This window comes from Gadus macrocephalus, chromosome 16, assembly GCF_031168955.1.
Source record: "Gadus macrocephalus chromosome 16, ASM3116895v1".
Classification (NCBI taxonomy): Eukaryota; Metazoa; Chordata; class Actinopteri; order Gadiformes; family Gadidae; genus Gadus; species Gadus macrocephalus.
Window position 1 is genome coordinate 29,561,853 of NC_082397.1, and position 15,719 is coordinate 29,577,571.

Sequence of the window (15,719 nt, forward strand, 5' to 3'; positions counted from 1 at the left end):
TAGCTCCTCACCCCTCCAACGAGACGTGTTCGCCATGAGATCCAAGAACTGTTCACACTCAGGGGATAAAGAAAGACTGCGAACAGAGATAAGCCGCCAGTAATCATCACTGTTCTTCAACTGGCGCATGAGAAACTTGATCACATTCATGCCAATGATGAGATCATCTCGCTGGCCTGGCACCACCAAAACTGGAACGATACAGCTCAACCCATACACCTTCAGTTCAACCTCATGCATACACTTTGGTTTGGTGAGCTTCCCTCCACAGCCCACTAAAACCACTTCCTGTGTCATCGGTCTTGGATCTGACAGCACTTTCTCACTCAGCATCCTCTCCTCTGCTTCTACACTGAAAGTACAGGCCATGGAACCTGAATCAAGCATTCCTTGCATCTGGAACACATTATTCACATCGACTGGAGCATAGAATAGCTCATCATATGGCTCAACTCTGTGTGTGTTCTGTGCTATTATCTTCACACCAGCCGGTGCTGCACTGCACACTTTCACATAACACTGTTCAAATTCACTCCCACTTCTGAAGGTTTGATTGTCCTCACCCGCACATCCCCTCTCCCAATGCGGGCCAATCAGTTTAAATGCTGTTGCTCTTGAGGTAGATGTGTGGCCTGGTCCTCCCGTCCGGGAGTGTAACTTGAGCATTCTCTCTTGATATGACCCGGCTTGAAGCAAGACAAACACAGGCGATCTCGCCGGCAGTGCATTAGGGTAGTGTGTTCTGCAGACTTGCAAACCTTGCAGTATCTTCTCTGTGACTGGTCAGACGGGTGCTGTCTATACATCGGCCTGTTATTCTGAGCCATCACCTGGCTGTTCTGAGAAAGTGTGCGGTCAAGCAGGCCAATCAGGGTCTTTAGGCAGTTTTCATCAAACTGAGTGGTAGACGTGGCACTCACTTCGGCCTGCACAGGGGGTACCTCCGGATGGCTGGCCAACAACACCTCCTCAGACACAGGTGTTTGAATATGAACTGCCACATGTCTTGCTGGGACATGAAGGTTTGGTCTGGTATTCAGCTGTTCTCTCATGTCAATCTGATAACGGTCAACGTGCTCCTGTATTTCACCAGCTGTCCATTTCTCTGGCGCCTTGAACCGTAGCACTGCAGCAAGGGAGGGATCGGGACAGTACTTGACAAACATCATGGTTACCTCTCGACTGAGATCATCAATATGCCGCCCCTGTCTGCTCAAACCCTCCTCAGCTGCATCAACAGCCTTGTTAAGGCGGATCCAGTACTCGACTGGGTTCTCTCCTGCTACAGGCACAGTGCTATAGAAGTCTGCAAGAGGCATACTGGAACACGCCACACCACTGAAATGCTGTTTCAGTATGTTGATAATTACTTTTGGGTTCTCATGAGGCTTCAGTGAAGGATTGCTACGGAGTGTTATCTTCACAATGTCCCTGGCTTTCCCCATTAATCTAGACAACATCTCCTGGTGCTGCTCTCCCAGCTCCACATGTCTTCTTCTCAAGTAGGTGAACATGAGCTCTTCCCACTCATGTACCGAAAGCTTGTCGGACCCATCCCCTCTGTACACAGGAGGCTCTCTCACATCGGACTGCATGACTAACTTCACACCAGTCAGGTTAAGTGTGGAGTCAACGAACGACTGGCCTGCACCTGAGTTCTCAACTTGTGCTTGAGCACCTTCATTCGCCTGACTCACTCCCTTCAACTGAGCTGATATAGACTGTCCTACTTGCTGGGCGATATGCGTGATGAGATCACTCAAAGCTGGGTCACTCCTGTCTGGGATGGCCGAAAGTGAAAGAGTAGGTCTGTGAGTAAGTGGTGTGTGACTAGGTAGATGGGTGGAGGTGAAAACTGAGGAAGCCACATTGTCTGGGACATCAACTCGACGGATGGAGCTGAACGCTGGTGACCTCACGTCACCTGGACTTGCAACTGGAGAGTTAAACAACTGTACCCCCCTCCCAAAAGAGTTCAATAGCTGTGTTCCCCTCCCAAAAGAGCTCAATAGCTGTGTTCTCCTCCCCGAATCAGCAACTGGAGAGGTGAACATCTGTGCCCCCCTCCCGGAAATAGAATCAACAGTACGAATAGCAGTCCCATTTTCAACATTGGAAAGTAAAAAAAAACAATGAAAATACTGACTCAATAAACCACGGAAAGTACTGTATTCCTTTCCTTCATTTGACACTGTACATTTCTTTTCTTTATAAGAAAATGAAACAAAAAAATAAAATAAACCAAATCCCCCTAATGTCCTTGAACCGTGACAAAGTCACTCTAATGTAACCCTCTTAAGGAAACCTTTTTTTTCGTTCGTCGTTGTTCTGTCGTCCAACAACCTCCGGTGACCAAGCTGGTGTTGGTCCACGACGTCAATCCGGGTCACGGCACCAATGTAACCGGTCTGGCTCTGCGTTGTGTGTTGTGAAATGGAGTAGGACACAGGGACTTGGTGTGTCACTTTAGCCGAACTGTAGCGACAGTGGCGTATTTATTTCTGAATGAAATAAATGCACAAATAATGCAGCAGCATTAGTACACAGGACACTGCAGCACGTCAATCTGAAATGGCGGGAAACGAACAATGAACAGGCTGCCGTCACTGTGTGTGTATCCTCAAGTGCTGCTAAACAGTGCGCTAGCTAAATAGTTCGCTAAAACACTCAAAACTCTTGCTAAACAAATACACAGGAACACATGAACAACACCAACAAGCACAGAATCACACCATAACTCTATCTCACCGTTTACACTGGTTATTTTCTCATTAACAATTTTAGAACAGAAAGCTGCACAGAGCAGAGGAAAAACACTCACCTCCTCACAGCATTAAAACAACAAGTGAGGAATGGCGAGCGCAACGGAAGAAAATGACGTCACGATCGAAACTTCAAAATAAAATAACAAAAGCTCCCAAACGATCTATTTACAGAGAATATCACGAAATAAAAGTAATAAATAAAACATGAGGGAATTTTGGTGGAATGCATACATACATCTTATGTACCTGCTACATGAACACTGGATTACGTCGCATTTCAACATAAAATCGCGTGTTAAGCACACACACACACACACACACACACACACACACACACACACACACACACACACACACACACACACACACACACACACACACACACACACACACACACACACACACACACACACAATGCATTTCGCTGCTAAAACAACAACTTGGGCTGCTTCTAGGACATTTTGGGTGGATTTTGAACGGTATGTGGGCAGGACGTTTTTCGCAGGCAGGACCTGGGAACCCTGCGCTGTTGCCTGAGGTGCTAAAATGCTCCGGAACAGATCTGGATCCACCATGGCCAAAATAATTGCATGCCCCCCCCCCCCCCCCCCCCTTAAATACTATGGCAGAATAAAGAATAAATTCATGCATTATCATTCAACTTGAACATGTGTTTATAGAGTATAGAGTGGTGGAGGGATGACGTATGTTGGCCAACCCGGAAGTGAGCGTCGACCTGGGTTTCCCTTGACAAAAAGCCAACGGGTTTTTCCATAAGATTTTGGATTATTGCAGAAAAATTAGCATCTTTGCAGCACCTCCACAAAAACTGAAAATAAATAAATAAATAAAAATAACCATGCTCCAAAGAACGAAATGTAAACCAATGCATTCTGAATGGGAGTGTTTCTCAAATTTTTCCATGCTACACAGAACGAAATGTAAACCCATACAAATAAAGACTTCATGGTCATAATCATTTAAAAATCATTAATCTCCTGAGTGTGTAGGGTGGTATTCTATTTCTTTCAACGGGGCTGCATCCAGTCACTTGACCGTCATGGTTGCTATGGTGGTTGCTATCGACCGCCCCCTCTAATCCTTATGGCTCCAAAAACCACGCGGCAAAGGAGCTGCCGTCAATTGTATTGTTTTTGTCGTAAACTAGGGTCCGGTGAAAAATGACAGATATTCCAAGGTATCCTTAAAAGGCACCTTGGATGTTTTTATTTTCTGCAGTTTAGACTTCTTCGATAATCTATTTTTTAAAGCAAAACACCAAACTCATTGATTTAACGAGGCAGGGTTATTTGAAACAATTTATCAAGTAAATATTTGCGAGAGGTCATTCCATCTCCTGAGTTTGCTTCCTAATTATGTCTAGTGTACACCCCTACTGTCCACAAGTACCCCCCCCCCCCCCTCCCCATATGGATTTGGATAATTTTTGCCACGTCCCAGTGGTGGTGGTATCATATATATGAAAGAGGGCATTCAATTATGATCAATTAGGAGGCCGAAGCCCTAAAGGAAGTGATGCAATAGGTGACAACATTTAAGTAAGCTGTACCTTGGGATCTCTTATATATCAAAGGGGGTCTCAAAGGACGCATATACGCTTCAACCCGTGGCTCCAGCCATACAGGAAATGACTCAGCAAGTGCTCCATCTCGTTGCACCTCACCCAGCGGCTCGCTGGGTGAGGTGCAGTCAAGTTTATTTATATAGCACATTTAAAACAACAGTAGTTGACCAAAGTGCTGTACACAAATACAATATATTTGTGTACATAGGCAGAGATACGGACGCAGTAAGGTATTGCAGTAATACGAGTGATTGAAATTACCATTTAAACCACCAAAGTGGTCCAAGCACAATGAAAACAGTTCATACTTCAAGTCACAATGGACGCAGCCATCTTGAATTCTGTCTTGGAATTTCGCTCGGTCACCACTGAGTTCAACCGAGATGGCGAGATCGCCGTCCGAGGAAAAGGGGCGTGTTTGTGCGTGTCGCTAGGCAACGTCCTCGGACCTCCGAGACGGATGGATATTAAAACGCACCATAACATCCACAGCGCCTGAAGCTAAGATAACAGAGGCTGTTGATAAAACTGAAGTACAATGGCGGAGGGTACTGGATCTGACATAGAAGATGGCTCCATGCAAAAGTTCACCATTTCGAAAGAAATACAAACGAGGACTACCGTATTTTCCGCACTATAAGGCACACCGGATTATAAGGCCCACCTTTAATGAATGGCCTATTTTAGAACTGTTTTCATTTATAGGGCGCACCGAATTATAAATCGCATAGAATAGAAGATACAGCAGTCAAACGTTTGACTGGGGTTGCGTTATGCATCGACTAGACCATGCTGTGCTAAAGGGAATGTCAACAAAACAGTCAGATAAAGTCAAACTTTATTAAGCGTTCTGACAACTCCGGTCACTCCCATGGTAACGATGTTCAAACGTTAATGTGCATATTAACAATATCTCATCAATATCTGATCAATATCAATATCGCTTAACAATAAGCTCACTTTTTCAGTTCATTCCCCGTCTACGAATCCCTCGAATTCTTGTGTGTCCGAATTGAACAGCTGGGCGAGTACAGCATCCAACATGCCCGGATCCCTCTCGTCATTATCCGAGTCAGTGTCGCTGCTGTTGCCTGGCAGTTCAGTGATTATTCCTGCCTTCGTGAAAGCTTGGACCACAATTGAGACTGTTATATCAGCCCAGACATCCACGATCCATCGGCAGATAGTGGCGTAAGTCGCCCGGCGCTCTCTCCCCGTCTTGGTGACGTGTGTTCGCCTTCTTGGCCCCGTCCACACGAAGCCGATTTTATGGGTGAAACCGCATAATGCTACGGCCACACCAAACGCGTGTAACGTGCCTAACTTGACGCTTGATCATTGTGTGTCACATAAATGGTTCAACGTGCCAACGCGCCTGTGGCTGCGCTGGATTTAGGAGTCCGAGGTAGAAAACCCAAACGCCGCCGTGTTTGGGTGCATGATAGAGTTCAGATCGGGTTAGATTAAATAATCTCGGATATAAATAACAATAATCGGGTTAAATAACTTCACATGGTGTGTCTGGTGTGTTTCCAGCATTCGCAGTGTTGATCAGCAGATAGTCCGCCAAGACGTTGAGGTTGCTTAGCAACCAGAGACGCTGTCCATGCAAGTGAATGGAGCGTTCCCTCTTCGTCATAACTATCAAACCAAACATCCTTCACATTCAACGAGCGAACATTATGAAAGTAAAATGCAAATTTTTCGCTAAAAATGTTGGCATAAACGCATTTAATGGCGTAACTATGTTACTATTTCCACCCAGAATAAAGAAAGATGTCGGCCGTATGCTTCTGTGCAAGCGTCACTACTCTCTGCCAGTGACGTTGGGTCAAGCTCCACGCTGATTTGTTCCATTAGTAGATGGAACAAGGAGGTGTCCGATAGGCGGAGATGATCAGCGGGAGTGGCCGCCAGCGAAGCTGTGCATCGTGGTGCATGGTGGGAGTTGTTGTCTTCAATCCACAAGCGCCAAAAAGTCACTTTCTGCCTTTTCTCGGTCAAGACGGCACCAAATTAGAATTTTATTTTATTATTCGACTACATATAGGACCCATTTTCAATACATATTCATGCCTCCACCGGTGAAATGCTCCTTAAGAACTCTCTCCTCCATCCATGACCAGCAAACACTCCGGTTAGCCAAAATAATTATGCAGGACCCCTCACACGCTCTACACCCCGCCTTTGAGTGGCTCCCCTCAGGGAGCAACCTTTGTTCCCAAGGCTGTTCACCTCCTCAACTCCTCCTAAACCCCCCACCCGGGCTTGTGCCCTCCCCACATGGACTGGTGAAGCCTTGTTTTTTTTTTTTTTTTTTTTTTTTTTGGACATGGCCCTGTCCTTTGTAATGCTGCTGCTATGTGCCCTCAATTGCCCCCTGGGGACAAATAACGTTTTTTTTAATTTAAATTTATATTGTAATAACTTGAAAGTAAGAGATTTTGAAAGTATTGTGCATCAAAGTTACTGTTAGGAGCAAAATATTGCCGTTCTCATGAATAGCTTGGAGTATTTTGGACATTTAAGTAGTTACTCAGCTGTAAAGTAGCCACTAAGCTGTAATGTAATTCATGCAGAATAATAAAACACATTTTTTTATACTATGACAAGACCAGGTTATTTGAATAGGCTCAGGCTTCAATAGGCCTACGGTCAGAGTTCGATCCCCAGCTCCTCCTAGCTGAGTGTTGATGTGTCCCTGAGCAAGACACTTAACCCAAATGGCTCTTGATGAGCTGGCTGTCGCCTTGCATGGTGGACTCTGCCGTCGGTGTGTCAATGTGTGTATTAACCGATGTAAGTCGCTTTGTATAAAAGCGTTTGCTAAATGCCCTAAAATGTAAAATATGTGCGGGACAGCTGTCAGTTCACTCAGTGCACTCACACTAGGCCATCTGTACCGTGGCCCAAGTCTGTTTCACACCTAACCAAGTCTAGATGCCCCCCCCCCCCCCCTATTGTTCTCTGGCCTGTGCTCACACTAGGCAATCGCAACTGGGCCTGAGCACGGTTGCCTCTTCTACCTACGTCATCACATTGTAACATGTCACCACCAAGCGTCCGCTGATTAGTAGAACAACACAGAGAACACAGTTGCCAATTTACTGACTGTTGCTTATTTGGAGCAACACATTTTTATATTTCCACGCGTGAGCTAGAACCCCAATTTACCCTCCCGGACCCTGCACACATTTGTGGTTCATTGGGTTTCATTCTGTTGTAAATGCGACGGCTCCGCGGTTCAAGGGGGGGGGCTTGGGTAGTGGTGTTGCTCCACAGAGACAACGCAGCGATATGATCATGAGCAGTTGACTTCTAACTTGATAAAGTGAAATCCGCGAGCTGCTGATCATGTGAGAGAAGGTGATGCAGTCGTATTAAAAGACGTTGAAAGATGGTGCGATCTATGAGAGGCAAATGATTCTAAAGAGCTTTGGGAGGTTAGACTACGTGCGCAGCCCCGCCTTCTCCAGTGAGTGAACCAAGACAGCCTGTGCCGTGACGAACGGGGTATATTGATCAAAAACTCAACTTCACTATCGCATCAACGTGAACCGCTAGCCGTCATGTTTATCGTTTAATGGGAAAGAAGGGTCGTCGCATGGACTATACGTCATCCAGCTCAGGTTGCGTAGCCGGGCGTGTCGGCTCATTAGCATCTGTACCGTGGCCTGAGCACACCTCTCCCAAGTGTGCTCAGGCCACGGAATGGAAGTGGACTTGAGTACACTTGGCGCACTCACACTGGCCAAACGAACTAGACTTGAGCACAGTAGAGGTGTGAAACGGACTTGGGCCACGACCACACTGGCCTAGTTGGGAGTGCACCCGAAGGCGCCATCCATGTCATTTCTCCGACACTCCATTTGTTCCGACCCATGGTCGGAACAAAAGTTTTAAGAATTACATAATACCTAGTCAAAAATAACCACATATGTACTCCGACTGTGTAATAAATAGGTATTAAAAATAATAAAAACAAATCTAGGTCTCGTACCAGGGCATGACATGCTTCGGCCAATGAATCGATTTTCTCACCACGAGACTATGGCTGTGCGCCATAGTCTCGTCAATGTGTGGGAAAGGTTGCCAGTGTTAATGCTAACCAGTAAGCATAGCCTAATTTTATGAACATAATGCTAGGTCATAACCTGTTCGAACTTACCTTTCTTCGGTTCAGAGACATGGGGGGTATCTGTGGAGTCATCACCACTGTCAAAGTTGATGTCACATGTTTGAGCGGAGGCGGAGGGGAGCATTTTGTCGTCCTTCGCTGCTGTTCTTTCTTAAAACTTTCCCAGATCTGGTGCCTGCCGACATTACGTACACTTCCAAATAAACTAACTAGCTTGGCTTGCGCAATCAAAAGAGCATCAATGTGAACTTCAGCCAAGTGTCTCTGCTTGTTGAGCTCTGCGAAGTGACTTCCAACAGGAGCAGTCAGATGTATGCAGACCACTGTGATTGGCGCATTTGAAAAAAATAAAAAAGTATGCATATTTATTTATTTAGTTGTTTATAATATAAAAGTTTGAAGAATTACATAATACATAATTACGGTAATAAAAAAAAGTTTCACAGCTAATGTAGCCGTTAGCACACTCAGGATCTCGTAATTACGAGACAATATCTCGTAATTACGAGATCCTGAGTGTGCTAACGGCTACATTAGCTATGACATTTTTTTTTATTTGGTGAATGCTCAGCACCACCGTACATTAACCTATAACCCCAAGGAAGAATTGGAGGGAAAGAGCCATTATCAGAGAATGTCTAATATGAGGAGAATGGGCACTCGCGGGTTAGTTCCGGTTTTCTGGACTGGTTGCAGTAATAATCTCTGACCACGCGGGGCGCTATTAGGCGAGTCCAGAATGAATGGGAGCCAACGGGGTTTTATCCTCAGAATCCACTTTTCTCACGATGTAATTTTTTGTCAAGTAATTTGAAAGGTGGGGCTAAGATAATAAACTCAGCTGAATATTGCATTTTTTAAGGTCACGTATCCGTTCTATAAAGGCGTTAAAAACATGCGATGACGTCACACATTGTCATACAGTCAGAGGTACTGCTTTACAGCAGTTTCTAAAGCACTTCCCTTTTCCCGCAACGATAACACCAGCTGGAGGCAAGGCTTTTTTTTGCTGAATACCCTAGTTACAGTTTTAGTGAGCTAATGTAAAAAAAAGAAATGCGCGAATGTTTTACATATGTATGTTACTTACAGAGAGTGTTTTTTCTAATCCTCACTAGTGCCGATGATAAAGCTTTTTTTTTTAGTAACGATTATGAGCCATTTCTTTCTCCTAAAATAGAAACCTGGATTAGAATCATAATTTTAAGACTGCATCAATTTAGTTTACATCAGTAAACAATCTGCTAGAGAGCAGTGTTCTGTTGTACTCCTCATGCCTCTTCCTTACTTGATCTCTACAGTTGGACCTTGATGCTGTGACAACGGACAAGTCTTCTTCCTTCCTGTCCTTTTCCCCTGCCTCTGTTCAGTATGTTCAGTGTTGTTAAATCATTTCGCTTTTTTTTTATTAGTTACTGTTCTTATTGTGTTCTTGTTAGTGTGATGTTTGAATAAACTTGCCTGTTGCAATGTTGGTATAATGTTTGTATAATTACTGTTATACAACTGTTACTGTTTCAATGTGACCCAGACCATATTTCTCATTTAACAAACATGTGTAGCTTATAATGTGTTGCAGGGCAGAGCGATTATATTCAATGGCTTAAAACAAACCCATCTGTAAAGATCAGTGAATGCATAGAAATCAATGACAAGTGGTGCAGATGGTTTTCCCTCTGTGCAAGGTCATTAGCCCAAGTCCTACAAAAAAAAACGACTGTAATAGCTGATAGCTGTTGAAGTTGTTAAATCGTTAACTAACCATTTGTATGGAACAATCGGTTAAGGTAAGTTAAGTGCTTGAGTCTCGACACTTTAGAGAATGTCTAGCGCGCAACTTGAATAAGCCATGTGCGATATTACCCGGGCTCCAGCGCAACTTTCCTTACCAGGTGAAGCCTCAGATAGCCTAGGACAATTCATACAGGAGCAAGTAAGAACGTTACCTTTTTCTGTCCTTGGGAAACGAAAAGACGGACAATCCGTTTCCACTGTAAGTGCAGTTTATCATTGCACATTTACGAGGCATTTCTTTTTTAAACTATCTTTATTTTCGAAAAATAGACAATGACAGATGAAATGATATTGAGCGGGACATTGACTGTATTATTTAAGGTGGTCATACCGTACCTACCATGTATATAACACATTGAACATTGAACACAAGAAATTGAAGAAATTCCATTCATGCCCATGTACTTTCACCATACATACTATCTAAAAAATAAAAGGGCCTGCAGGAAAATATAAATACAGTACGCAAAAATTGAGTTAACACGTTTCTGAATGCTCCTCAGCTTCAGATGCCGTCAAGAGGGGTCTCTGGTCGTAATCAGTCGCAAGTCCGTCCCTGACCAATCAGCATTCATTAGCAGAATGCTAGCGTGTATGGCCAATAACGGCCCAAACTGTAAGAAATCGAAAGGACATAAGTAATCACTCATTTGACTTTTGAACCATAATCTATATTGAACTTGTGGAATCTACAATAAAATGTGCGATATTTCAACGACATGCAGGTGAAAGAGGCATAATTAGCCGTCTAGCCCCATAGACTCCCATTCAATCTGGACTCGCCCGCGATCACCCCCAGTGGATGTCTCATGGAACTACAACCAAAATCGGTACAATGGGGTGTATAGGGAGTGCCCGGGCTCTTCGTAGACGGGCTCTGCCATTATGTACATTGGGCTAACAGCGCTCTCAGTCAAGCATAGATGGGTCTGAAGACATGCTGTGTACACAATGACAGGCTTAGCTAGGAAATTTAGAATCCTTATTGAGGGTCGCCGATCAACTAAAAAACATTTAAAATTAATTAAGTGGCTACAGAAAAAACTAATCCTCAAGCAGAAGATGAAATGCAAAACCTGCAGAGGCAAAATGAAAATGACAAAGAAGTCTTGTGGAGACTACTATGAATGGTAAGTTGGTCTTCTTCTTAAGTTTACTGTCAAATTTACTCTTGACTTTTTTGTTAAAGAAATATATTAATATTTTAATCTGCAGGATGTGCAGAGGGGGCTTCAATCACAGGAACAGAGTGAAGCAGTCTATAAGGCACAAGTCAATTTTCAGCCAGTCCAAGTTATCTCTTTTTGATTGGTCACGGTTCATTTACAGGTAAGATTATGACACAATAATGTAGGCTAAGGATAGATGAGTGGAGTGTTTTCATTGTGCGCCTGCATGTAGCCTTTGGTAATGTTATTTTAACGTATAGCTTGAGAATTTAAGGAAAGGTGAGAATGAAGTGAACGGCTCTTCTGCCAAAGTGCACCACATACACCAGCAGCCAAAATGTGACATTAAAATAGCCTGTAGCCAAATAAACACTGTCATGCTCTTACACAATGTCAAATGTGATGTGAAGCCTTGCGATGTGATGTGAAGCCCTACGCATACCGGCTCTGTTACTAATGTGTTACACGTGTCCTTTCTATTTTCTGAATATTATTACAGTCTATGTGTGTGTGTGTGTGTGTGTGTGTGTGTGTGTGTGTGTGTGTGGAAGGGGGGGGGGGGGGGGGGGGGTGTCATTTGAAGAAATGCAAATTATTTGTGATGCTTTGTTTCAGGTTATCACAAGGACTGCGTTTAAGACAGATTGACATGATGATGGATGAGATATCAAGGAGTCCGACCTCTCTTTCAAAGATGGCAAAGAAGCTACGAGAAGTATGTATTTTTGGCACTTAATAGAAGAAGGAGAAGGAAGGGACAGCGATTGGGTGGAAGACACGAGTATGTGGTGATCGACGAAAGCCACTTCAGACATAAGAGAAAGGTCAGAAAATATTGTTTTAATTTTCATAACATGTACATAAAATATCAGAGTGACAACTACCATAATTAAAATATGCTGGAAAATTAAGTGGTAGACATCACTGACAACAACACACATTGATAATAGTAAAGTGCATACACACGCATTGTGCACCCATTCCCCTCTGCATTCGGCCAAGTGTCATTCTTCACATTCAGCCCCAACCTACACACACTCATTTACCCACATGTGCCCACTACTCTACCCCGACAGCTCTGCCCCTAGCTCTGCCCATCATCAAAAAAAACCTACACTGATGTATTCTGTATATTGTAAGCCCCCCCCCCCCCCCCTCACCCCTAACGCCTGCTACCACCCCCCACTCCACACAACCCATAGCCCATCACCAGAAAGCCCCCCCGCCCCTCGTGCCTGCAAACCCCACCCTGCAAACCCCCCTCCCTTTGAAAGTGTTAACATTAGATCAGGGGCAAATTCAACCGATGCACCGGTTTTCGCAAATTAATTGCCGATTGACTTACGAGGCAAGGTCTTTATCTGTGATGTCCAAGCCGACCCTACAATCCCTCAATAATCCCTCCCCAATGTCCAACATGCACTTTACATCTTTACAAACTCAATTTCATTGCATTTCTTAAACCAATAACTATGTGCACGTGACAATAAAACTTTGTTGTATCCTTGTGTAATGCATATCTTATACACAGAATGTGTTATGCTTTGCTGCGACTTGCTTGCCTTCATGATCATTTTCTCTTTTGTTTTGTTTTAACACAGTATGGGAGAGGCAGAGCGGCTGGGGGTTGGAAAAGAAAAAAGTGGGTTTTTGGCATGTTGGGCGTGAAGAAAAGTGATGGGAAGAGTCAGAGACCAATCCTGCGCCTGGTGGACCGGCGAACCAGACAAGAACTTGTCCCTTTGCTATGCCGACATGTAAAAATGGGCTCTTACATCATTAGTGATGAATGGCGGTCATACCGCGTACTTAATGATCTGGGGTTCAGACACTTGACTGTAAACCACAGTATGCGGTATATGGATCCTATTACATGAAACCATACACAGCACATTGAACGTGCTTGGCGAACTGTTAAGGAGCAGGTCTGGAGACAAAGGGGCAACCGGACAGAAGAACTGTTGTCAGACCACCTAAATGTGATTGAGTGGCATGAATGGATTGCAAAAAAGTACCACAGTGGTCCATTGGGTAGGATTTTGCATGACATAGCAGAGATGTACAAACATCTCCGAAACACATACACAGTCTTTCATTAAAGGCACACCAGGTAAAATTTTTAGGTTAATTTAACAGCTTCTTAGTCACTGATGGTTAAATGGCTAATTACCGAGTGAATGGAGCGTCTCTCACCCATCTCTAAAAACATTGCCTTGAGTGCCTTTAAGAAACCTATTAAATCTTAAAAAAAAGCTATTGGAGAGTTCTTTGTTAGAGAGTTATAAATAAAGTATTTTCATCCCCCTTCCCAACAGTGTGTGCTGAGATCATTCATTTCCAGTGTGAAAGTTAAAATATTTGCTATCGTTAATAAATGTTCTAATAAATATTTGTAAATAATTAATAATTTCTATTCCGACTTTATTATAAGGGTCCCCCATACTGATAGTTATATATTACTAATATATTAATTAAGCTTAACCAACTTTATTATAAGGGTCCCCCATACTGATAGTTATATATTACTAATATATTAATTAAGCTTAACCAACTTTATTATAAGGGTCCTCAATACTAATAGTTATATATTACTAATATATTAATTAAGCTTAACCAACTTTATTATAAGGGTCCCCCATACTGATAGTTATATATTACTAATATATTAATTAAACTTAACCAACTTCATTGTAAGAGTCCTATGAGGAGTGGTTCATATTGGGATAGGCAGAAGCACAGTTTAATAACAATTAGTTAAATAATAATATGTCATTAACTTTTATATTAACATATCGTTTGTAAATAAACATTTAACATTTAAATAATGTAAGAAATAACTGTTAATTAGTGCCAAAAATACATTTAGTTAACTATTAATAAATATGAATACAATATTAGTTAATAGATTGTTTTCTATTTGTTAAAACATTAACATACAGATTGTATGCAAACAACTAATATTTAATTAATGATGGAAAAACTATTAACTTGTGCCAAATAGATATTTTAGTAACAATTAACAAATATTAACAAAGGGTTAGGTAATGACTAGTTTGCTATTTATTATGGCACCTTATTATAAAGTGTTACCTAACTTTTTTTTTTCAAACAGTGCCATTGTTAACAACTTTCTGTCCCAGCTTCTTAGTCGAACTGTTCTTCCTTGTTCTATGAGCCTCTCAGGAGGTTTTCTTGATCTGGTAGACCTTCTAAGTGTCTCAGTCATTGGGAAGGGTGAAGGATGCTCACTGTGGTGAACATCTGGTGCACCACCCTCTTGTTGTTCAGATCCAGTGTCCTCGGCTTGATGTTCAATGCCCTGAGCCTTTAGCAGACTCCTCCTGTTTCTCCTTAACACTTGTCCATTCTCTGTCATAACAACAAACGACCTGGGTCCTTCTTCACTGAGAACTATTGCTTTCCTGTCCCAGCAGTCAGGGCCCTCAATCTTCACATCATCCCTTTCCTGAAGAGGTTCCAGACGCCTTGCGGTTTTGTCATAGTTCATTTTCTGTCTGTGCTTGAGTCTCATCCTTTTGTCAACCAGCTTGTTGTTGTGTTTGTCATCTTTGTTGTTTGGAATGTGTGGGAGTGTGTTGCGCAGCTTGCGACGCATGAGTAGCTCAGCAGGGGATGCTCCATCCTCCAGATTTGAAGCCCTGTAGCTTAGCAAAGCAAAGTAAGGATCAGTCTTACTGTCTCTTGCCTTTTTCAACAGTCTCTTTACAATTTGTACCCATTTTTCAGCCTGTCCATTGGCTTGTGGATACAAGGGGCTAGAGGTGACATGTTGAAATCCATATTGCATTGCAAATTCTCTAAATTCACCACAAACATACTGTGGACCATTATCACTGATGACACATTGTGGAATTCCAAGTCTTGCGAAAAAAAACTTTCATGTGTGTGATGACAGACTGTGCTGATGTACTGGAAAGCTGTGCAACTTCCGGATAGTTAGAATAGTAATCAATCACCAGAAGATAGTCTTTGCCTTGCAGATTAAACAAATCCGTGCCTACCTTTTGCCATGGTGCAGTGAGTAGGTCTGCTATCAGCATCGGCTGCTTTGCTTGTTTGTATTGATGTTTGAGACATGTTTCACATTTCTGTATCATCCCCTCAATATCCTTGTTGATGCCTGGCCAGTAAACTGCCTCTCTCGCTCTCCTCTTACATTTCTCCATGCGTAGATGTCCCTCGTGGATACGCTGAAGCATATCCTGGCGCATGGATTGTGGGATGACAATCCTGTTTTGTCTCAGCAC

The 15,719-nt window shown here is 43.1% G+C and overlaps 1 long non-coding RNA gene across 1 annotated transcript; it reads left to right on the plus strand.

The window, feature by feature from the left end:
* The first annotated feature begins 11,167 nt into the window (after window positions 1-11,167).
* Window positions 11,168-14,543, plus strand: LOC132475029 (uncharacterized). Its single transcript, XR_009529791.1, has 3 exons — window positions 11,168-11,611; window positions 12,067-12,275; window positions 13,053-14,543. It is a non-coding gene; the product is annotated as an uncharacterized LOC132475029 (long non-coding RNA).
* Window positions 14,544-15,719: the final 1,176 nt, after the last annotated feature.